This window comes from Anomaloglossus baeobatrachus, chromosome 1 (genome assembly GCF_048569485.1).
Source record: "Anomaloglossus baeobatrachus isolate aAnoBae1 chromosome 1, aAnoBae1.hap1, whole genome shotgun sequence".
Taxonomy (NCBI): domain Eukaryota; kingdom Metazoa; phylum Chordata; class Amphibia; order Anura; family Aromobatidae; genus Anomaloglossus; species Anomaloglossus baeobatrachus.
Genome location: NC_134353.1, coordinates 503947410 through 503972563, shown reverse-complemented (window position 1 = coordinate 503972563; position 25154 = coordinate 503947410). Strand labels below are relative to the sequence as shown.

At 48.3% G+C, this 25154-nt stretch overlaps 1 protein-coding gene and 1 long non-coding RNA gene across 3 annotated transcripts in view; one reads left to right on the top strand and one right to left on the bottom strand.

Moving 5' to 3' along the window:
- The window catches only part of LOC142243732 (uncharacterized), a 306491-nt gene extending 305043 nt beyond the window's left edge, over nucleotides 1–1448 (top strand). Inside the window, exon 3 of the long non-coding RNA XR_012724400.1 lies at nucleotides 1348–1448. This is a non-coding gene — a long non-coding RNA (uncharacterized LOC142243732). The remainder of the gene's footprint in view (nucleotides 1–1347) is intronic.
- LOC142243723 (paralemmin-1-like) overlaps nucleotides 1–25154 on the bottom strand; it is a 240595-nt gene that overhangs the window by 168679 nt on the left and 46762 nt on the right. The window lies entirely within an intron of this gene.

The following is a 25154-nucleotide window of genomic DNA, read 5'->3' as shown; positions in this document are numbered from 1 at the left end:
CTTTCCTAAAAATACCAGCCCACAGGTGCCCCAGAAGGTGCGTATGATATTAGATGTGTCCATTCACCTTGACTCTGTGACTCTGTCTGACTGCCATGGTGCAGTGGCAATCAGGGTAATTAGTTGTAGGGTTTATCTTAGCTTTGTAGTATCAGCTGACATCAAGCCCTGGTGTTTGTAATGGAGAGATGTTTATCAGACACCCAGATTACTAAAACAGTAAGTGAAAAGAAAAAAACCCACATACACTAATACTTTATTTGAAAAAAACACTCCCCTACAATTTCCCAGCTTCACCATTTTATTGAGAAAAAAAATCCACGCTGCTCCACAGTAGTCCATGGAATCCAACGAAATCCAGAAATGGAAACCTGAAATACATAAAAAGAGAAAAATAAAAACAAGACACAGTCCCTCATTTACCAATTTATTGGAAATCCAAGTTCCCAGCTCCGACGTAGTCCTGCGGTTCCCACGGCATTCCTCAATCACCTAAAACAAAGGCTATGGAGCATCAGAACGAGGCTCCATAGGCTTTGAGCAGCATTCAATGCTGGTTCACTCTGTGCTCCACAAGACCCGAGACTCTGATGAGTGGTTATGTCAGGAATGTAATCAATTATCACTCTGACATCACCTCTCATCAGTAACAAGCAGTGACATTCCTGACGTCACCACTCATCAGAGTCGCTGGGTCTCCTGGAGTTGATCGTGTGTTGGGACTGGCTACTGCGCAAATCCTATGAAGCCTCGTTCTGATGCTCCACAGACTTTGACCCAGGTAATCATGGAACGCCATGGGAACCGCAGAACTACGTTGAACCAGGGAACTTGGATTTCTAATAAATCGTTGAATGGCTTACAGTGTCTTGGTATTATTTCTCTCTTTTAATGTCTTTCAGGTTTACATTTACATACTGTACTTCCAAATTACTAATTGTATTGCACAGGTTGTCCTCCTGCATAGTTTGCTATGTGATAAGATATTCATATCCATTCTTTTAAAGCCAAAGTCAAAGCTGAACTCAAACAAAAAAATAATATACCAGAAAGTACTTTTTTGCCTTTTGATTTAGGCTTAAAAGGATGCAAAATACAAATTAAACACTCAATGTGAATGAAACCTTAGTATTGCTAGTAAACGAGCCGTAAAATTGTATATTATTATAATGATAACATTATGGCTCATACCATGCGCAGACATGAAACAAGACTCATGTAGAACTTTTTGTGTCCGAAATAGGTGACAGCTTGTTGTTTATTCTGCCACATACAAAGGTAGCTACATTTCAACCTATTACATGTCTTTGTGAAGCAAGGCTAATCTTCTGTTCTTATATATTTCAGAAGAACATAAAGAAGAAGGGGAAGAAATAAACAATTGAATAGAGAAACGTGATATGAGAAGCACAAGCTGAAGCAGGATAGCAATGTTATTGACCTTACTTTCCCAGGTATCTGGAACTAAGCAGCATTTAGTTATTTACAGTACAGCCGATAGCTTCACTTATGTTGGAAGACATAACTACATTGATTGTGGTCACATCAGCGTAAAGAAAACACGATCTAAGGTTTCGTACATCGTATGCTTATGAAGCCGTTGAGTTAAGGCCAGGAAAAATGCGGCCAGTCTAGCCATTATATTCTGAACTCCGACAGTAAAAGTCGAAATATGAAACTGGTCTAAAGAAGATATGTTAAAGGGGTTGTTAACTATTTGGACAACTCTTTATCAATCAGAATATTTGTCCCCGTTAAAATAAAAACACCTATGCTCACCCACGGCACCATTCCAGCTATATTAGCACTCGTTCTCTCGCGGCTCAGGTGAGGTTATTACGTCTTGTGAGTTTTGCAACCAATCAGCGCTGGCTTCCCTCTCTCGTCTTTGGACGTATCAAGCGGAAGTGAGCGGGGAGAGTGAAGCCAGTACAGATTGGGTGCAGGGTTCAGGTAACATAATCTAATGTGAACCCGGGAAGAGCAAGTGCCAACAGTGTTAAAACAGTGTCAGCACAAGAGAAGAACATGTTTTTTTTTCTTTTAACACGCTGGGTGAGAAGGGGTTGTCTACGTAGAGTACAACCCCTTTTATTTACCAAGTGAATAGAGTTTGCAACACTGACTGAATTTTTATGTCCACTTTTTAAAATCTACAAAACATTTTGAAAATTTTGTAAAAAAAATATGGGCATTGGTGCTACAAAGATGACAAAAGAGAAGGCATGAACGGTGACAGACCACTTCTGTATTCTTATTAGTGTCTTCAACTGATGCTGAATGCCAGAGGCCCAAGCTGCTACTGCAAGATTGCAGAAGAAAAAGGAATTTAGCTGTGATATGAAATGATTCAGGACCAGATGCAGATTTGGGCCACAATCTGCTTCATTTCGCGATAAAAAAAAAACGTACTGTGCGCACACAGCCTTAAAGTGAACCTGTCAGGTGCAATATGCAACCAGACACATGAGCAGTTCTGGGTGCATATTGCTATTCTGTCCCCTAGGGTACGCCCTAGGGTACGCTCACACGAGCGTGAAAATCGGACGAGTGCAATGCGAGAAATTCTCGCATTGCACTCTGACCAATGTTAGGCAATGAGGTTGAGCTGTTGGTCAGCTTTTCTCGCATCCAGATTCTGGATGCAAGAAAAGCGGCAGCATGCTGCGTTTTGCTGCTACCGCCGTATCTCTCGCACCCATTCAAGTGAATGGATGCGAGAGATACATCGGACTGCACTCGGATGTTATCCCAGTGCAGTGCGATCTACGCACAGGCTGACAGTGGAGGAGATGGGAGGATTAACCCCTCCCTCTCCTCCGCAGCGCCTGCACTCAGCTTCACAGCTGTGACCCGATCGTAAGATCGGGTTACAGTCGCATGACACCCGGCTCAAGCTCGCAGCAGAGCCTGAGCCGGGGGACATTAGCATATCGCATCCGATGCTCTCGCATCGGATGCCATACGCTCGTGTGAGTCCAGCCTTAGAAAAAGTATTTCTGAAGATCTTTTCTTATATGCTAGTGAAGCTAGGGACTAATTGCAAGGGCATGAGTTCCCTTGGATAGTTGGCCCCCTTAGCATGTTAGCACGCCCCTGTGATCGTACTAACATGCTAAGGCTATGCGTCCACGATGCGTTTTTACATGCTTTTCAGCAGCGTTTTCAACAGCACCTTTTTAATGCCAAAATGCATGCGTTGTGATTTCCAAGCAAAGTCTATGAGAAATAGGGATTTCTTGTGCCCACCATGCAGTTCTAAACGCTGCGTTAAATTTGCATATTTTTGGGCAAAAGCCATGCGTTTAAAGAAGCAACATGTCAATTGTTTTTGCCATTTGAGGTGCGTTTGGTTAACATTGAAGTCAATGAGAAGTTGCAAAAACCAAGCCACATCAAAATTCTAGCGTCTTACCTGCTTTTTAGCTGCTGAAAACATGCCTTTTGGACTACATAAGCGCATGCGTTTAGTTCATCAAAATAATGGAATATGTCCCTTTACACACACACATAGTCCGACAATTAAATTAATGAAAAATATTAAGTTATAGATAATTTAGCCATAAAAAGTATATTACCGCTATAATTTTATTAAAATTATTTATTTTCTTTATGATTTAAATAATTATTTTGTTTTTACTTTTTTTAACATTTTTTCATAGTGTTTGAATGTTTAAACTTTATTAAGCAGTGTCTTTATGGTCAAAATGCATCTGTCTTTATGCAATGAAAAAGCATGTAAAAAGCGCTAAAAACGCGGCTAAAACGCGGTAAAAACGCACGCGTATTTATCGCGTTTTCAAAATCAAAAGCAACTTTGGCAAAAACCATTGCTGCCAAAAGGTGCGTTTAGAGCTGCAACTACCTCGACGCATCGTGGACACATAGCCTAATGAATGTGCAGCGACGCCACACAAACCTCAGTCTTGATGGCGGTCGGCGAAGGATGGATGCACACTGCGGATGATCCAGAGTCCCCGGGACTTTCAGTCATGCGCACTATCCCTCACTGAAGCCGGATCATGCGCAGTGCGCATCCATACTTCACTGGCCACCATGAACAGTGAGGTATGTGCGACGAAGCTGCGCATTCATTAGCATGTTAGCACACCCACAGGGGCGTGCTAACATGCTAATGGGGCCAACTAGCCAAGGCAACTCACATCCCTGCGACTAGTTGTGGGCTTCATTTCTCATAAGAAAAGATCTTTAGAAATACTTTTTCTAGAGATCTCTTTATCTATACTAGTGTATACAGGGATGGTTAGGCAGGGATTAGCAATATGAATCCAGGACTGCTCGTGGTTCTGGGTGCACATTGGACCTGACAGGTTCCCTTTAAACTATTTTGTCCATTTCTCGGTATATCAGCTTTGTCACGTACAAATGAGAGACCATCAATTTTTAACACCTGGATAATTCCTTTTTTGATTATTTTTTTTCTGGATAAAACTGGAGACTATAGCCACCATCCGCAGCGGATATTATGGGGGTGGGGGTGGGGGTGGGGGGGCTTGGTGCAGTTTTTATGTTGTTTTTTTTTTTTTTGTGCAAAGCAATTTTTATCTCCATGGGGTAAAAAAGTGCAGTAAAATCACTGAAAGATTTTACATGCTACATTTAAAAGAAAAAAAAAAGAAAGAAAAGAAAAAAAGAGATAAAAAAAGCATAAAAATGTGTGCAAGCCCTAATAATAAGGTTTTCTTTACTAAAGCCTCCACAGCATTGTGTAGTAATATCATTGTATCTGTAAAGAGTAACAAAGCTAAACTAAAAGACAAATTCATCTAAAAGGAACAGACTTCAGCTTGGAATTGCGACTGGGAACATAAACAGAACGTGTATACACTGCAGTAAATTGAAAATAACTGCAGAGTAAAGAAGGATGTATCATATGGTCAATATATATTTTACATGTTTTTAGCAAAAGGTTTACACCTTAGAGTGAACTTAAGTGCTGGTATTTTGCTTCCACTATCAACAATGGAGGTATTACAATATCCAGATATTTTCCCTGATGCCTGGACACTATCACCAAGTTCTGCCGCTGTCAGTGACAGTGACAAAGCAAATATTATGTGTTGCTATGGAAATATGGAAGGCATTTCTCAGACATGATAATAATGGAAACTCTTTCAGAGGAAAAGAAATGATGTTGCATGTTTACCTGTAAAATAATTCTAACCTCCTCTTACAAGTCGCTTTCCTATATGCTTAAAGGTGGAAGTGAGTTATTATTTAAAATATTAAATGCATATATCAGAAGGATATGAAAACAGGTATAATCTATAAAATGTCAATTGGATAGTCAGAACACTGTTCATCAGGGGGAAGCGGCAAGTGACCCCATAGGCTGTGAAACATGCGTTGGGGCACACCACCCCGGATCCTGGGTTCTGCTCCTATTTAGGTAATTGATAATATATTTATACTTCCAGTCTTTCTGGGCTGTATGCAGTTTACTATTTGTATGTTTCATAATTATTTTTGCTCACCATTTGCTGCATATAGCTCTATTTAACTGGCTTTACATTTGACCCACAGTTTCTTGGTTGTGGTGTTTTTTCTTTGTCCTGCATATTTATTAAACTATTACCCTTTATTTATATTTTGTCATTGCAATGCTCTTTTGCAGGATAATGTGGGATTTTTTAGCCATATCTTTCCTCTTGCTCATATCTTTTATGCACAATTGCACATTGTTGTAATCTTCATTAAATCTGAAATGTCTCAGCAGTAACTCTTTGTCCTCCAATTGTTTATTTTTTATTGCTGTATGTTGCCCCATTGTGTTGCTGTAAGCCCCAAAAAAATGCATAGTCACGCGCCTGCTGATAATACAAAATGAAAATTCATCCTTACCTCCGCCCACCCCTCTGTGCCGGTGTCGGTGATTGGTGCAGTCAGATTGCTATATTCACCCACTGTTAATACAAAATTAATATTCAGCCCTTCACCCGCACATCCCCTGTGCCAGTGTCAGGTCAGGAGAAACGTCAGCCAGTCCAAGCATTGCGATGCAATCGTCGGGGGAGTACAGCAGTCTAATTGTACCAATCATTGACACTGGCACAAGGGTGGGCTGGTAAAGGGGTGAATATTAATTTTGTATTAACAGCAAGCGAGTACAGCAGTCTGACTGCACCAATCACTGACACCGCCACAGAGGGGTGAGCTGGTAAAGGGGTGAATATTCATTTTGTATTAACAGCAGGAGCGCAACTATAAATTTTGTGGGACTTAGAGCAACACAACAGGGCAACGTAAAGCAAAAAAAGTTACAATTCTGGAAAGGGACGCACAAACCCTATTTCATGATACTATTAGTGTAATGAACCGCAACTAGGGCTTATTTTTGAAGTAGAGATTATATTTTAAGCATACTACAAAAAGGCTGCTAAGACTTATTTTCGAGGTAGGTCTTCAGGGAAACGGTACTACGATTTTTTTTCAAACAGAGAAAAAGAAATTCAGGTGTATACTTTTATATAATTTTTGTTAAGATGGACTCTATTTAAAGAGTTTCTCTAGGACTATATAATTTGTTTGACTATGGGCCTAAGAACTAACAGGCTCTGATCTCTGTCAGCACAAAGCGGTCTTAGATGACTTCTGCTGACGTCAAGTCGACATAGAATCAGCTTCTCTTCCTATCTGCTTTGTTGACAGGGCGTGACTACTGACCATTATTATTATTATTATTTATTATTATAGCGCCATCAATTCCATGGCGCTTTACATGTGAAAGGGGTATACATAATAGGGACAAGTACAATAATCATAAACAGTACAAGACACAAACAGGTAGAGGAGGAGAGAGGTCCCTGCCCGCGAAGGCTCACAGTCTACAAGGGATAGGTGAGGATACAGTAGGTGAGGGTAGAGCTCATTGTGCGGCGCTGTATCATGCTGATTGACAGTCGGCTGGAGGGAGCCAGCTGTCAATCAGCCTGATGTCAATAATAGTCACACCCTGTCAACAGAGCAGCTCAGAAGAGGAAGAGTTGCTCAGTTAATGTGGAGCAGCTGAATCGCCAGCAGGAGTGTTCAGCCAGCTCCAGGTAGTACTGGCAAGTAGTTAGCAACTACCTGCCTGTTTTATTTCTTGGGGGTTTTTTTTAGCCTAAAAACTAACTCATGGATAAGCCTTTTAAGCACAGGATGTTCTTTTCCTGACATACACCTTTGAGAAAATAACCTTTTGTTGTTATTTCAATTAATGCTGTTATTATTACTATCCCACTGTGAAAAGCAACACAAAGACCCCTGCAGTACTTTGCAAAAGATACGCATGTGGTGATGTATGACTGAACACAGCAAGAATAAAAAATGGCATTTAGGAAGAAAAGAATATTTACTGATTCAAATGCAGGCAGTTGTGTGTGTATATATATATATATATATATATATATATATATATATATTTATTCATATACATACCATATGCATGCAAGGCATAGAGGTGGAGAGGATTAACATGCTGACATGATCATTATTACGTTGTGCACAATACTTTCACTTCTTACGATAGAGCCGTGCACACCATTGTGCTGGTGAAGAGGTTTTAATTAGGGGAAAATTCTTCAGGGATCTGGGGGCGTACAATGCTATCCAGAATTGCCTTAAGCTAAAGCAAGTTTATTTACTATGGAGTGAAAGCCTGCCAATGTGAATTGCTCCTTTGTGCTTGTAACGTCACAGCTTTGCTCCGCATACAGGCTTGCCTTCGATATAGAATTACATAGACTATACTGACAGTTCATTTGTACGACATTTATCAAAGCCTGCGCGACACATGGTGACTTTCGTTTGGAAACATACATAGACAGCTAAATAAGTTGTTTTCAGGATGATTTGGCATTATAAATCATGTAATTTTGCATTACAAAAAAAATCTTATCATGGACAATTCTTCTATATAAACCAGTGCAGAGGCCATTCATGTACAATATAGCCTCTCGATAACGGATGAGTAGGACCCCCAGTAATCAAATGATTGCAGTACTGTCACATTGAAAAAATCCCATAGATTTCACATTTACATACCATGCATATTTGGAAATCTACTCATATGAGAGTGTGACGCCCTGGACCCCAGGGGTCACAGAATAACATCACATACACACACCCCCTCCCCTGGTCAGGAACACCAGTCAAACAAAACCCTTGTTGCCTCCCTCCAGGGTCTGATGTCCACACCAGGTGGGGCGGAGCCAGGCGGTTGGCCCCACCCACCGAGGAGTTCACAGGCCTGGAGGCGGGAAAAGTAGTCAGTTTAGTGGAGGAGTTGAAGTGGAGAGGTGGTAGTGAGAGGTGAGAGTCTGTGTGTGTCTGGGTAGGAACCCAGGCACAATCAGCAAGGTCCGCAGACGGTGGTGGCCGTCTGCAGGAGTTGGTGGAGGTTTGCGGAACCGTAGGACTGGGGTCGGGCGGTGGCCCGCCGGTACCGAACCGGGGAGCAGATTAAAGCCAAGCACCAAGGCAGGGTACTCAGACCCCCCGACTAGGCTCGGAAACCATCGTAAAGGTCGAATTCTCTGATTGCGGTCTGGACCTCAGGGGTTCATTCCCAACCAAGTCCCGTCAGAAGGCAACAGCCTAACCCGTCTGGATAAGAGCCACCGCCAACAAACAGAGATCCAAGGGCCAGCACCTGCAGGCAAAACGGGCTCTCCTGACACGTACAAGCCGGGGAGCGGACTACCCGTGGGAAGCCATAGGAGTCAAACACTTACACATTGGTGCAGGGAACGACAGCCACCATCAACCCGTCCGGGGAGAGTGAAGACACCGCAGCCGACTGAGGGCCCCGTCCATCCAGCCGTTTGGTTTACCAGAGACTCTGTTCTTGTCTACTTGAGTGAGTACACCAGTGCCATCCGGCACCGCACCGCAACGTTGCCCCCGCGTCCACGCTGCCTCCCCGCATCGGAACCTGCACCTATCCCTCCTCCCTACTCCCCAACCGGGGCCCCGGGACCAACAGCCCCTACCCACGGAGGGGTCTACACCTTAGCAGTTCTCCGCCATCGCTCCCGGTATCCCCCGTCACCAGCAGCGGTGGTGCCCACCATCACCACATCCCGTGAGTGGCGTCACAACCGACATCCCACCACAAACCTCCCCTCCCTTTTCACTCGTGGGCGAGGAGGCGCTGCTCGAGCCACCGGGTCCGGCACCGTGCTCGAGCCACCGAGGAGCAGAAGCACCGGACCCGAGCACCAGCGATTCCCAGGCGAGAGGCGTTCCCAAAACCAACCCCTCCGCCCGCGACAAGAACATTTCCTTTTCATAAAATTACCCTATTTGTATACTGATGGGTTTTCTAAAGGCCGCTTTACATGCTGCGACATCGCTCAAGCGATCTCATTGGGGTCACGGAATTTGTGACGCACATCCGGTCGCTTTAGCGATGCCGTTGCGTGTGACACCTTTGAGCGATTTTGCATCGTTGCAAAAACGTGCAAAATCGCTCATTGGTGACATGGGGGTCCATTCTCAAACATCGTTGCTGCAGCAGTAACGAAGTTGTTCCTCATTCCTGCGGCAGCACACATCAGTACGTGTGACACTGCAGGAACGAGGAACATCTCCTGACCTGCCTCCCACCCGCAATGCGGAAGGAAGGAGGTGGGAGGGGTGTCCGTCCCGCTCATCTCTGCCCCTCCGCTTCTAATGGGTGGCAGTTCAGTGACGCAGCTGTGACGTCGCTGTGACTCTGAATGAACCACCCACCTTAGAAAGGAGGCGGTTCGCCGGTCACAGCGACATCGCAGGGCAGGTAAGTAGTGTGACGGGTCTGGGCGATGTTGTGCACCACGGGCAGTGATATGCTGCCAATGGGGGCGGGTACCCACGATAGCGATATCGGTCACGATATCGCAGTGTGTAAAGCGGCCTTAAGGTTTGGTGTTTTTTTTCATAAATGTGGTTAGACTGACAAATTACTACTAGGTCTCTAGTCCTCCAAATTTTGTTTTAATGCGTTTCATTGAAAAATGATCAGATGCAATACATACTGGAATATATGGATCCATGCTATCCATAAATAGCTAGCCAATCCTGGAGGGAGCTTGTGAAAATAATGATATTTGAAGGCTAAAAGCTATATTCAGTGGTCCTGGGTATGACCACATCTATAATAGCACAGTTTGTATGTCTTCACAATTTTTGTATACGTTTTCCACACTCCCCACCAATACCCCCCACATTTTAATTGGTTAATTTGCTTCCTGTGAAATGCCTTTAGCCTAAAGCTTAGATTAGGGACTGATGTGAGTGATGACTAAAACTGCAGAGTTGTGGAATATGTTTATATAGGCAAAAGGAAATATAATATGTAATAATAAAATGACGACAAGTTCGTATATCAGTATACTCCAATTCGTTAAATTCAGGGGATCCGCTACAAAAGATCTAAGAAGACTGATCCTAATTCAGACCAGATTTGCCACACACTTTTTCATCTCCACGATATATTAGGTATACTTGCCATCTTTTTTTTTTTTTTAGACAGCCACACGCCCCGAAAATTACTTTTCAAGGCAATACAATTTTTGGTGGTCGCGCCTATGGGTTTTACTGGACATATAATTGTGAGGCACAAAGCTATCACTAGGTGAAGCAAATTACAGACACATTTCTATCTTTAAAGGGGTTATCTACTACTTGGAGAACCCCTTCTCATTCCCCTTGTCCGGCCCAGAAAAATAAATAAGTCTATATGTCACGGGCGGAGGAGGGGACGCTGCGCTCTCCCACTGCTCGGGTCTGGCTGCCGCTGCTCTGCGGCCGCTGCTGCTCGGTGGCTCGAGCGATGGGCCGGATCCCGGGGACTCGAGCGGCGCTCCTCGCCCGTGAGTGAAAAGGGGTGGTTTGGGGTTTTGGGGATATTGTCCGTGACGCCACCCACGGTTGTGGTGATTGTGTAGACACCACCGCTGCTCTGGACGGGGATCCCGGGAGCGGTGACATGGAGCAGCTTTGTTGTTATTTCTCCCCTCCATGGGTAGGGGGTTGGTTGTCCCGGGGCCCGGTGAGGGGTTAGGAGTGGATAGCAGGCGGGTTGCGGGGCCTGATGAGGTGCAGGGTCGCAGGGGCAGCGCTGTGCCGCACGGCACGGAGGTACTCACTCAGCCAGATGATGATGACACTGTTCACGGTAAAACAAGCGGCTGGATGGACGGGTCCCTCGGACGGCTGCGGTTGTTACTCCCTGCAGGTTAGTGATGACCGTCTCTCCCTGCACATAAGTTCAGTGTTGGTAGCGATGGGTTCCCACCAGTAACCCGCTCCCCGACTTGGATGTAGGCCGGAGGAGCCCCTTTTGCCCGCAGGCGCTGGCCCTGGGAAACGGTTGCCCTTGGCGGTGGCGGTGTCTCCCCTTCACGGTTGGACGGTTGCCTTCTATCGGGATTTGGCTGTTTGGAAACCCGGAGGTCCCCTTGACTAACGGATTTGGCAAATTCACTGCGACTCCAAGCCTTGCCGGGATCCGAAAGGCCCCTGCCAATGGTGCTGGCTTCTCTTTGTATGCCGGTCCGGTACCGCCGGGTCACCACCCGTCCACGGTCCTTACGGCAGACTCCAATCGGCCTCCACTGCAGACGGTCACCACCGTCTGCCAACCTTGCTGTCCTGTCCGGGTCACACACCCGGACCAACTTCAGGCTCTTTGCTGTCACTTTTCTCCTTTCTACCACTTTCCTCCTTCCACTTCCTCCTCCAAACTCTATATCTCCTCTCACTTCCCTAGCTTCACTCTAACTGCCTGTGTTTTCCCTCCTCCAGGACTGTGAACTCCTTGGTGGGTGGAGACCAACCGCCTTGCTCCACCCCCTGGTGTGGACAACAGCCCCTGGGGAAGGCAACAAGGATTTTGTGTTTTGACTTCGATGTGCCTACAGGGAGTGTGGGGTGTGGTGGTGTTGTTACCTGTGGCCCCTGGCTTGTCCAGGGCGACACATTCCCCCTTAGCAAAATGCAGACTGTCCTCGGGCTGCCCGTCCATCACCGGTTTTATTTTTCTGCAAAAAGATAAGAAAACACAATACAAGTAAAATAACATCATCCCACAACGGGAGGCACTTTCTTAAACATTGCAAACGGTTAACGGTTACGGCTTCCGCTCTCACCCACCCAAGTAACCTGGCCCTGATGCTGCCCCTAAGCAAACAGGCAGAACCCCTTGACCCCAGTCCTGCACCAAGTTACCCGAGCGGGATCTGTCCTTTCCAGGGGACCCACGTCCATGGGGAGCCCCTGGAACCCCCAGAGGGTAGCCACCGGTTCCGGTGGTGGCTGGGCCCCAGCCTTCTCCACTGCGGGCCCTCCCTCCAATCTGCCTCTCCGGAGGCGGTAACGGTGGAAGCTGCAACAACATATTTATTTACAAGCCACTAAGTTTTTGGTTGCCCTGCAAGTTCACGGGCTTGTCCGTAAGGAGTCCCTTACGCAACTTCAGACGGTCCCCACGGGGACAACGGTGCCGGCAACGACTGGTTCAAATCACAGTAGTAGACAATCAGATGAACTTCGGTTGATCACTCATTTTCATTTTTCAAAACTTTCAAAACTTTAAACACATACAGGTGGTCCCCCCCCCTAGATAGTAGTTTCCCTGTACCTAAGTGGGGGTCTACCTAGGTTGGGACGAGTGGATCTCCTGGGTCCAGTGTCAGTGGGGGTAGGCAGTGGGGCAGAGGGAACAATCGGTTCCTCCTCCCTGCTATCGTGTGGGGCAGGCGGAGGCATAGGGGAGTTGGGTACAGGTTCATCCCTGGGCACTGGCACTGGCTCACGATTGACTGCCTCCATTACTTCTTCATCCACAGGTTGTGGGAACAGTATCACTGGAAGAATCACCGCGCCGTTCTGTGTAGGCCAGTCCGCTGGGAAGTCACCCATCACGGTGTGGATTACCTCTTTTGCCTTCTCCGCTGGTGGAGGAACCGGAACTTCAGCCGCTGCGCTCAATGCTGGTGGGCACCTTTTCAGATGGTCCCGGGAAACCGTGGCCAAATTGCCCCCTTGGTCACGGCTGATCTGGTAGGCCTTCCCATCTTCCCGTCCTGTGGGCTGTATGACGTATGGGGTTTGTTCCCATTGATCATCCAGCTTGTCAATTCTCCTCTCCCGCTTCAGCACTACATCTCCAGGCTGGAAAGGGCCAGCAGACGCCTTTTGGTTGAAGCGCTACTCCTGCTGTTCCCGACTCCGACTCAAGTTTTTCTCAACATATTCTTGAATCTGTCGGTATTGTACCCTCCTTCGAGTTTCCCATTCAGCTGTCGAAGGGAGTGCTTCTGGGGCTTCCAGTCCCATGTCTAGATCCACCGGTAGCCGACCGGGGCGAGCCCTCATCAGGTATACTGGGGTGCACTTCGTTGAACTGGAAGGGATATTGTTGTACATATCGACCAAGTCAGGTAGCTTCTCCGGCCACAGGTTCCGCTCTTCCAGCGGCAACGTCTTGAGGAGGCCCAGGACCAAGTGGTTCATCTTCTCACACATGCCGTTGGTCTGGGCATGGTAAGGCGTGGTCCGGATCTTCTTGCAGCCGTACAACTGGCAAAACTCACGAAACACCTCTGCTTGAAAGGCCGGGCCTTGGTCAGTAAGCACCTTCTCAGGGTACCCATGTGGTCGGCAGAAGTAAGCCTGGAACGCTCTAGCGGCGGTACGACTAGTTAGGTCCTTGACTGGGACAACCACCATGAACCTCGAATACTGGTCTACTATGGTTAGGGCGTAGGTGTACCCACTTCGGCTGAGGGTGAGCTTTACATGGTCCAGGGCGACCAGCTCCAGTGGTTGATGTGTAATGATCGGGTGTAGGGGCGCCTTCTGGCTGGCCTCGTCCTTTCTCCTCAGCGTGCAAGGTCCGCACTCCCGGCACCAGGCCTCTACAGACTCCCGCATCCCACTCCAATAGAACCACTCTCTCAACAGCATTTCCAGCTTCTTCCATCCAAAGTGTCCGGCACCATCATGGTATGCTTGTAAACCGGTGGGCACATTAGCTTGGGGAATCACCAACTGGCGGATTTTCTCATGAGTCTTCGGGTTAATCAGCTCACGGTACAACTTCCCCTGGTGTAGATACAACCGGGTCCGTTCTCGCCACAGGCGCTGGGCTTCAGCTGGGGCGGCAGGGTCTATCCCAGCAGCACCTTGCTCCACCAAGGTCTTAACTAGGCGGACAGCGGGCGCCTGGTTTTGAGCTTCCTGCCACTCCTGACTGGGCAGCGGGTCCAGACTCGCCCGTTGCTGATAGACGTGAACCTTCTCAGTTGGTGGCTGGTGAAATGCAGGCAACTGGATCTCTTCAAGGTCGTCATCCTCGCACCCCGTTTCTGACAAGTGGGGCATCCGAGAGAGTGCATCAGCGTTAACGTTGGCACGACCGGCCCTGTATTTGATGGTGAAATCGTAGTTGGCTAGCCTGGCCACCCACCGCTGTTCCAGCGCGCCCAACTTGGCCATGTCCAGGTGGGTCAGAGGATTATTATCCGTGAAAGCGGTGAACTTTGCTGCGGCCAGGTAATGGCGGAACCGCTCGGTGATAGCCCACACCAGCGCCAGGAGCTCGAGCTTGAAAGAGCTGTAGTTCTCAGGGTTCCTTTCAGTCGGTCAGAGCTTTCGGCTAGCATAAGCAATCACTTTTTCCTTCCCGTCCTGGACCTGGGATAGGACTGCCCCCAAACCCACATTGCTGGCATCAGTGTAGAGGATGAATGGGCGGCTGTAATCAGGGTACGCTAGGATCTCCTCTCCGGTCAAGGCTGCTTTCAGCTGGCGGAAGGATTCCTCATGCCTCTCTTCCCACACCAGTGGGGCTCTGAGGGGTCTACCACCTTTGGTCTGTCCCACGAGGAGGTCTTGCATGGGGGCAGCCATCCTCGTGTATCCCTTGATGAAGCGACGGTAGTACCCTACCAGACCCAGAAACTGCCTTATTTCCCTCACTGTGGTTGGCCTCGGCCAGTCTTGGATGGCAGTGACCTTTTCGGGGTCGGGGGCGACACCTTCTGCTCCCACTACATGCCCCAGGTACTGCACTCTGGGTTTCAGTAGATGACACTTGGAGGGCTTCAATTTCATCCCGTACTTGCCAAGGGACGCGAACACCTCGGCTAGGTGCTCCAGGTGGGTCTCATATGTCTGTGAATACACAATTACATCATCCAGGTACAACAGGACGGTCTCAAAATTCAGGTGCCCCAAACAGCACTCCATCAGCCGTTGGAAGGTACCAGGGGCATTGCACAGCCCGAACGGCATACTGTTGAATTCACAGAGTCCCATAGGGGTGGTAAAGGCAGTTTTCTCTTGGTCTTCGGGCGCCACGGCCACCTGCCAGTACCTACTGGTGAGGTCAAGGGTGGAGAAGTAGTTTGCGGTTCTCAGCGCGGACAAGGACTCCTCGATACGGGGCAGTGGGTAGGCATCTTTATGCGTTATCTGGTTAATCTTCCGGTAATCCACGCACATCCGCATGGTGCCGTCCTTCTTCTTAACCAGCACCAACGGGGCGGCCCAGGGACTACAGCTGTCCCTGATAACCCCTGCCTCCCTCATGTTCCTCAACATGTTCTTGGCGCACTGGTAGTGTGCAGGGGGAATGGGCCTGTACCTCTTTGATAGGGGGATGTTCACCGGTAGGGATATGGTGTTGGACCCCTTTCATCTGCCCAAAGTCTAGGGGATGTTTGCTAAAAACTTGCTCGTACTCCCGTACCACCCTGTATACCCCTTCTTTGTGATGTGTAGGGGTATTGTCAGTGCCCACGTGTAGCTGTTGGTGCCACTCGTCTAACTCCCCTTGGGGCGGGTGAGTGCTGGCAGTAGGTAGTGAAACTGGAGGAGCTACTTCGTGGATGGTGTGGGGATCTAGGGTGAGCAACTTGGCAAGTGTGGCATACCGGGGAAGCCTGACTTCTTCCTCCCCACAGTTCAGCACCCTCACGGGCACTCTCCCCTTCTTTACATCTACCACCCCTCGGGCGGCCATTACTGTGGGCCAGTGCTCGGAGGGCATGGGCTCTATCATGGCAGGGTAGTCACGCCCCTGAGGCCCTACTGCTGCCCTACACCAAATCATCATCTCACTCCTAGGGGGCACAGTCAACGGGGCAACATCCATCACTCTCACCCCACCAATCTCTCCTCCTGTCGAGTTCACATGCTGGCGGTACATCAAGGCTCGGATCTCACGCTGCACAGCTCTTTGTCGGCTCCCCGCCGCCGTGGCGGCCAGCTGCTGCAGTAGGGTCAACACATCGCTCATACAGTGCTCCATCACATTGGTTCCTAGCACTATCTTCGGGCTATGATCACTGGGTTCATTCATTATCACAATCATACCCTGGTGTTGCAGTTCAGCTCGCCCCACAGTCATGGCCACTTGTTTATATCCCACTTGGGTCAATGGGAGTCCATCAGCAGCAATCAGCGTTATACTAGCATCTGGAGAAGCCAGCTCGTCTTTCCCCCAATACCGTTGATACAGTGTGTATGGTATAGTGGTTATCTGTGATCCAGTGTCCAGGAGAGCCATCACCGGTATACCGTCCACAGCCACGGGAATGATAGGCCGGGCCCCGATGTACCGGTCCCGCCAGTCTGGGGGGCCATGGGGTTCTACTCCTGAGGATTGGCCCGTGGCCCCAGGGGTTGCTCGTTTAACGGACACCGTCGGGCGTAGTGGCCGGGTTTGCTGCACCTGTAACAGATCGGGGGTCCATACCGTGAGTCATTGGTTCTTCTCCGCTGCATCCAGGGGACGTCCTCAGGATGGTCAGCGAGCTGTATCCTTGCCGGAGGCTGGAGTGCGGTGAGGATCTTGGCGAGGTCTCCATCCATGCGGCGGACCTGGGCAGCCAGTTCTTCCATCGTGCTGCTTGGAGCTGTAGGTACTGGAGATGCTGGTAGGGCAGGGGCCACCACGACGGGAGCTGTCTCAACTGGCCACGGGGCTGGTTCCAAGACTTCCGAAGCCGGGGGTTGCAGAGCTTTAATGGCCCGTTCCTTTAACACAGCAAAGTCCACATCAGGGTGTTCTAGGGCCCACAGCCGGAGTTGTTTGTGATCCTCGGAGGACCTCATCCCCTGCACAAATTGCTCTATTAACATTTTGTTGCTGTCCGCCTCATTGATGGTGTCCACCCGCTTCAGTGTGCGGAGGGCGGTTTGCAGACGTAGAGCGTAATCCCGAATGCTGTCCACAGGCCGTTGCCGACATTGGTAAAACTGCATCCTCAGCTCGGCTTCGGTACAGGTCTCAAAGGCAGTCTGTAGTTTCTCAAAGATGGTGGCTACAGAGAACCGGTCCCCCTCGGCCCAGGTCTCCGCCTCCTGCTCAGCCGTGTCGGTTAGCTGCCCCAGCACTACTGCTGCACGTTGCTTATCAGTCAGGGGGTACAATTCTAGGAGCGGGCTAAGTTTCTTCCGGAAGACCTGTAACGCATCAGGTTTCCCGTCGTACTACGGCAGCCAGGTAGCTCCGGGCACATAGGGCAAGGAGAACGGCATCATCTGAGCGAGAGCTGGGACCGCGGCACCCCCCGCCAGCGCGGCCGGGACCTGGGCAGGCCCATTCCCATCCACGGGTGCCACCGCGGCTGCGACCGCCGCTCCTCCAGCAGCTCCGTCGGGCGCAGACATCTTGTTTCCGTCCCCCTTAGCCTCTTTCCGGCTCCTCCTCTATCGGGGAGGGATTTTGGCCTTCGCGCCTCCACTACTCGAGGAGACGCTCCAAAGATGGCGGCTTCTGAAATTTTCTGGCCGGACACCTCCAAGGCGCAAGGCGCAATGAGCGATGGGCCGGATCCCGGGGACTCGAGCGGCGCTCCTCGCCCGTGAGTGAAAAGGGGTGGTTTAGGGTTTTTGGGATATTGTCTGTGACGCCACCCACGGTTGTGGTGATTGTGTAGACACCACCGCTGCTCTGGACGGGGATCCCAGGAGCAGTGACAGGGAGCAGCTTTGTTGTTATTTCTCCCCTCCATGAGTAGGGGGTTGGTTGTCCTGGGGCCCGGTGAGGGGTTAGGAGTGGATGGCAGGCGGGTTGCGGGGCCTGATGAGGTGCAGGGTCGCAGGGGCAGCTCTGTGCCGCACGGCACGGAGGTACTCACTCAGCCAGATGATGATGACACAGTTCACGGTAAAACAAGCGGCTGGATGGACGGGTCCCTCGGACGGCTGCGGTTGTCCCTCCCTGCAGGTTAGTGATGACCGTCTCTCCCTGCACCTAAGTTCAGTGTTGGTAGCGATGGGTTCCCACCGGTAACCCGCTCCCCGACTTGGATGTAGGCCGGAGGAGCCCCTTTTGCTCGCAGGCGCTGGCCCTGGGAAACGGTTGCCCTTGGCGGTGGCGGTGTCTCCCCTTCACGGTTGGACTGTTGCCATCTATCGGGACTTGGCTGTTTGGAAACCCGGAGGTCCCCTTCACTAACGGATTTGGCAAATTCACGGCGACTCCAAACCTTGCCGGGATCCGAAAGGCCCCTGCCAATGGTGCTGGCTTCTCTTTGTATGCCGGTCCGGTACCGCCGGGTCACCACCCGTCCACGGTCCTTACGGCAGACTCCAATCGGCCTCCACTGCAGACGGTCACCACCGTCTGCCAACCTTGCTGTCCTGTCCGGGCCACACACCCGGACCAACTTCAGGCTCTTTGCTGTCACTTTTCTCCTCTCTACCACTTTCCTCCTTCCACTTCCTCCTCCAAACTCTATATCTCCTCTCACTTCCCTAGCTTCACTCTAACTGCCTGTGTTTTCCCTCCTCCAGGACTGTGAACTCCTTGGTGGGTGGAGACCAACCGCCTGGCTCCACCCCCTGGTGTGGACAACAGCCCCTGGGGAAGGCAACAAGGATTTTGTGTTTTGACTTCGATGTGCCTACAGGGAGTGTGGGGTGTGGTGGTGTTGTTACCTGTGGCCCCTGGCTTGTCCAGGGTGACGCATTTACTCATCTCCGGTGCTGCCGCGGTTGCAGCGACATCTGAAGTCGCGTTCCCGGGACATTGTTATGACATGTCATCAATTAGTACCTGCTGTCACGGGTGTGTTACGGTTGACAGACAGTCATGTGGTTTCTGGCAATTGAAGATCACAGTGTTTGGCTGCGCCAAATGCTCCCTGACTTTCTATTGTTCATGTTGTCAGTATTCATTGTAATAGGTAGCTTTCCTGCTGGATTTTCATCTCTCTTCTTTTGGATCCAGCAGGAGCTCACTTCCACTGGTGCTGGTGATATTATTCAGTTCATTCTAGCTCTCATCTGCAGCATCGTTGCTGAAGCTTGCTAATCTCCAGCCTGTGTCATCTGTGGATAAGTAGTTCATGCTTTTTCCCACATGTGTCCCCCTTGTTTTGTTTTTTTCAGCATTTGTTGGGGTTGACAAAGAGTTCATCCCACCTGTTCCCTATTTAGGGTCCAGCACTAGGGATACCTAGGGTCAGGTATCTGGCTCAATGCTTAGGTGCGGAACCTATCTAGGGTGGCGAGGGACCACAGGGACTGGCTATAGGTTTGGTTAGGGGTCACCATCTGTAAAAACATTAAAATTAATACATCTAGTTATCAAATATTTCATAGTAAGACATATAAGTTCACAGTTCTGTTTATGTTGAAGGGCATAGTATATTAATAAAGTTTTTATAAGGAATAAGTATTAAAATATCCATATTGAATATATATATATGCTGAGCGTGGAAGGATATATATAAATCCTTCCAGAAGCTTCTGGTAGCTTCTAGAAGCTTATGTCATATGGAGCTATATTCAACTAAACACCCTATATGGACTGGACAGTTGTTATATAACACACGATGGAGGGGGCTATGGCTCGCTCCTCCACATTGCCTGCTGTCAGAAGACTCCTGTGCAAGATGAAGACACGTTGTCCGGCCTAAGAGATGACATTCCCTGCATTGCCATTCAGGACCCAAAGAAAGATGGGTAAAGACTTCCCATTGATCATTATGGACTAAATGAACTCTTTGTGTAAGCTATCAAAGTATATTATTTTTCCTTCCTGTAACTGAACCCTGGCAACCATTTTTAAATAGATAAAATACATTTATTTTTACATTTTTGAGGTCTTTTCATTCATGCGCCTTTACGTATTTGAAGAAAAATATATTTAAGAGTATATTTTTTAACATTTTGGCGAGCTCAGTCATTCGTGTTTTTTTACATTTTTTGTGCGTCTTCCTTCACTTTGCATACGGGGGGAGAGACAGAGACATATATCTCCTGCAAAAGATCAGGAATCGACAATTTATAAAAATCACGCAGAACCTAGGAAATACGTATAAGTCAAGTTGCATGAAAGTTTTTTTTTTTTTTTAATGAACTTTAAAGTTTTTTCAAAGTTACAGAAGTTAACTTTTGACGTATTTTTGAGCAAGAAAGATAAAGTCAGTCCATAAGAAGTATTGGACGTGCTGAACAAGGTGAATCAAGTCTTACAGGATCATTCATCAGATCATCTGATCATTTCAGGTAAGAAAATGGATTTTATCTCTTCATATGTTAAGCAAAGTAAACTTCAGTTCACTTATCCAGATATTTCTAATGTGGAAGAGATTTGGTTACGCTTTTATGGGGAGTGTGAACTTGAGAATTCACGTATAGAATGTGCGAGGTCTTTTAATAGAGAGAAACAGAAAATCAGAAATGTCTGTCATTTAGTCTATGATTTTCACAAGTTAATCGTAGAAAAGTGTAAAAATGGTGGAAATAGACAACCTGAATTGTCAGGAGAGTCAGTGACAGAGAAATCCAAAGACTGCTTAGAACTTGGAATGTCAGTCAGTGATATTGTGAATTCTGACTGTAATGTTGGCTGTAATTTTGTAAATCAGAATTTTGATAATGGCGGCAGACATGTGCTACGTAATCAAGGTCATTTTCAGGACACTGGGAAAGACGCAGGAAATGACGTAGAGAAGCCAGAAGGGGGAGGAGCCAGAGTGGGAGACGTGCAGAAAGGACACGTGGAGAGAGAAAATGGCGACGATCAGTTTCTAAAAATAGAACAGGCTAAGTTAGGAATTAGACTTAGAAAGAGTCTATTGGACATATGCAAATTAATTCCCGCATATAATCCTAAAATACATGTTTGCAGAAATTCAGAGATATTTGAAAGTTCCGTTGAGAAGTTAAATTTAACCAATAGTGAGACGAATCAGTTATTCCGTATGTGGATACCTCAGCATTTCTTTAGACAATTGGCATTAAAAAAGTCTTCTGACAATGAGACATTGGATTGTTCAAATGATAACGATATCATAAGGCTGAAAAATCTCATCTTCTGTGCAAGGAATGAATCTGATCCAAATTATGAGATGTTGAAGGAATTACAAATTGAACAGAATGAGAGTACGTTCTCATTTATGTCCGTTTTTGAACGTTTGTATAGGGCGGTCATTCCAAATGTCAGATTGGATGGAATGATACGTTTATTCATCAAGAAATTTCATTTCCTTGATAATGCAGCCTGTGCAGTGGCATTAAATAAAAAGTCCCTATTCGAATGTACGACATTTATCGATTTTGTTAGAAAAAGTCAGTCAAAACAGAAATTAATTAGTTCTGAAAAACCAACACGAAAAAGGGAGAGCTTTTGTGAAAAACCAACAGTGTCTCCCAGATCCAAATATTTCTGTGACAAGATGTATGAAATTCGCAGGAAATTTCATGTGAATTATAAGTCATACACCCCCCCTCTTTCCTTGTCACCTTCAATGAAAGAGAAAATTGTCACAAAATCTGATACCGATTATCTCAGACAAGCGATTTTTAAAAGCCCTGAAAGACAGAAACAGGTGTCTTGTGCAGATTCTCTCCCCTGGTCACTAGTGAAAGAAAAAAGGTCGTCCAGAGAATTTGACAGCCAGCGACAGCTGGGTGGTTTTTCAGAGAAAGACATTTTTTCTCATTTAAGGACAAAAACTGAGTTACAAAATAATTTCAATTCCAATATTCTGGAAATTACTGTAATAAATCGAATCTTGCAAAAATTGAGGTTTGGTCTTTAGCTGGATAAAAGGGGATTTCTGGATAAATTAATTTTGCTATTTGATAATCATAATTTTTCATATACAGTGAATATATATATATATATATATATATATATATATATATATATATATTTATATATATATATATATATATATATATATATATTGTGAGGTAGCGCGGTCGGCTGCGCAGCAGAAGACACGGGATCCAGGCATTAAAGTTCATAGCACACGGTGTTTAATCTCCAAACAAAAGTTCACAGCAATATACATGTCTCTCCAGCAGAGAACCCAGGGAGTTGTGAGGCCTCCCCCACACCCGACACACCTGCCTCTCGTTCCTGTTCCCATTTAACCCTTCCTTCAGCCTGTAGGGAAACAGCATTAACCCTAGAGTGGATTTACTTTCTATCATGGAGTGAGCACAACCGGGGCGAGACATACCGGCCGTCATAGATAACCCCGGTCACAGTCTCACATACCCCCCCCCTCAGTTCAAGCGTGCGGGGTTGAACTCCCACCATCAAACACGGGCCGCGGGACAAGGCATCGGCGTTGCCCTGCAACCTACCGGCCCGGTGTTCAACCGTAAACCGGAAGTTCTGCAGAGAAAGGAACCACCGGGTAACCCGGGCATTCCGTTCCTTGGCGGACCTCATCCAGACCAGTGGAGAGTGATCCGTCACCAAGCGAAACTGCCGTCCCAGCAGGTAATAGCGTAGGGACTCCAAGGCCCACTTGATCGCCAGGCACTCCTTCTCCACTACGCTATAATTCCGCTCGGGAGGGGTGAGCTTCCTACTTAAGAAGGTGACGGGGTGTTCCTCCCCCTGAACCACCTGAGACAGCACTGCCCCCAGGCCGACCTCAGAGGCGTCAGTCTGTACTATGAACTCCTTCCGGAAATCAGGGTTTACAAGAACGGGCTGTCCACACAGGACCCCCTTCAGGGCCCGGAAGGAATCCTCGGCCTGCGGAGTCCAGCGCACCATGACGGACTTCTTGCCTTTGAGAAGGTCCGTCAAGGGGGCTGATAGGCCCGCAAAATCCTTTACAAACCTCCTGTAGTACCCCACGATACCCAGGAAGGCCCTAACCTGCTTCGTGGTCAGGGGTCTAGGCCACTTCTGGATCGCCTCAACCTTGTTAATTTGGGGCTTAATCACTCCTTGGCCTATCACGTAGCCCAAGTAGCGGGCTTCCGTGAGTCCCAACGCACATTTCTTGGGATTGGCTGTCAATCCGGCTATTCGAAGCGCGTCGACCACCGCTTGTACCTGTTCCAAGTGGGTCTGCCAATCGGAGCTGTAAATAATGATGTCATCCAGGTACGCTGATGCATACGCCTGGTGGGGTTCCAGCACCAAGTCCATCAACCTCTGGAACGTGGCCGGAGCGCCATGTAACCCAAAAGGCAAGACAACATAGTGGAAGAGACCCTCCGGCGTAACAAAAGCGGTTTTCTCCTTGGCGGACTCCGTCAGTGGCACCTGCCAGTACCCCTTGGTCAGGTCGAGCGTGGTAAAATATCGCGCCTGTCCCAGCCTATCAATCAGCTCATCCACCCGCGGCATGGGGTAGAGATCGAACTTGGATATTTCGTTCAATCTCCTAAAGTCATTGCAGAACCTTAAGGAGCCATCGGGTTTTGGTATTAGGACAATCGGACTAGCCCATTCACTCCGGGATTTTTCGATGACCCCCAGGCGTAACATTGTCTTTACTTCCTCCGATATGGCTTGTCGTCGAGCCTCCGGTACCCGGTATGACTTCAGGCGTACCTTCAGGTGGGGCTCGGTGACAATATCATGTCGTATCAGACTGGTCCTACCGGGCAGCTCGGAGAAGACGTCGGGGTTCTGCTGAACCAACCGTCTGGCCTCTCGCCTCTGAGTCTTGGTGAGGGCTTCTCCAATCCTTACTTCCGGTTCGTCCTCTCCGGAGGTCACTGGAGCCGGAGGTGAACGACCCGAAGAGGAGGGAGATGGGGAAAAAACAGCCATCAGGCTTTCCCGTTCCTGCCACGGTTTTAATAGGTTGACATGGTATATTTGTTCAGGTTTCCGCCTACCGGGCTGCAATACTTTATAGTTGACCACCCCGACTCTTTCCTTTATCTCGTAGGGGCCTTGCCACTGAGCCAGGAATTTACTCTCCGCCGTGGGGATTAATACCAACACCCGATCCCCGGGTTTAAAGGTCCGCACGGTGGCTTGTCTATTGTAGCGGCCGCTTTGCGCGGCCTGAGCCTCCTGTAAATGCTCCTTCACAATTGGCATGACCGCGCTTATGCGGTTCTGCATTCCTAAAATGTGCTCAATCACACTTTTATGGGGGGTGGGTTCTTGCTCCCATGTTTCCTTTGCCAGGTCCAACAATCCCCGGGGATGTCGCCCGTATAACAATTCAAAAGGCGAAAACCCCGTGGATGCCTGTGGCACCTCTCGTATGGCAAACATCAAATAGGGAAGCATCATATCCCAGTCTTTTCCGTCTCTGGAGATCACCCTTTTTAGCATGGTTTTCAGGGTTTTATTGAATCGTTCTACTAACCCATCCGTCTGAGGATGATACACAGACGTACGCAACTGCTTGATCTGGAGTAGCCGGCATAGTTCTTTGGTCACTTTAGACATGAATGGAGTCCCCTGATCCGTAAGGATCTCCTTGGGCAACCCCACCCGGCAGAACACAGCAAACAACTCCCGAGCTATAAGCTTTGCTGCAGTATGTCTGAGAGGTATCGCCTCTGGATACCGGGTGGCATAGTCAACGATCACTAGGATGTGTTGGTGCCCTCGAGCAGACTTTACGAGGGGCCCCACCAGATCCATCCCTATCCGTTCAAAAGGGACTTCTATAATGGGTAACGGCACCAACGGACTGCGAAAGTGGACCAGGGGTGCGGTAAGCTGACACTCCGGGCAGGTTTCGCAGAACCGTTTTACCTCCCCAAAGACCCCGGGCCAATAGAACCTTTGCAATATTCGCTCCTGCGTTTTCTTGACCCCTAAGTGGCCACTCATCAGGTGTTTATGAGCCAAGTCGAGGACCCGCCGGCGATACGGCTGGGGCACCACCAACTGCTCTACCCCCACGCCCCGTATTTCATCTACCCGGTAG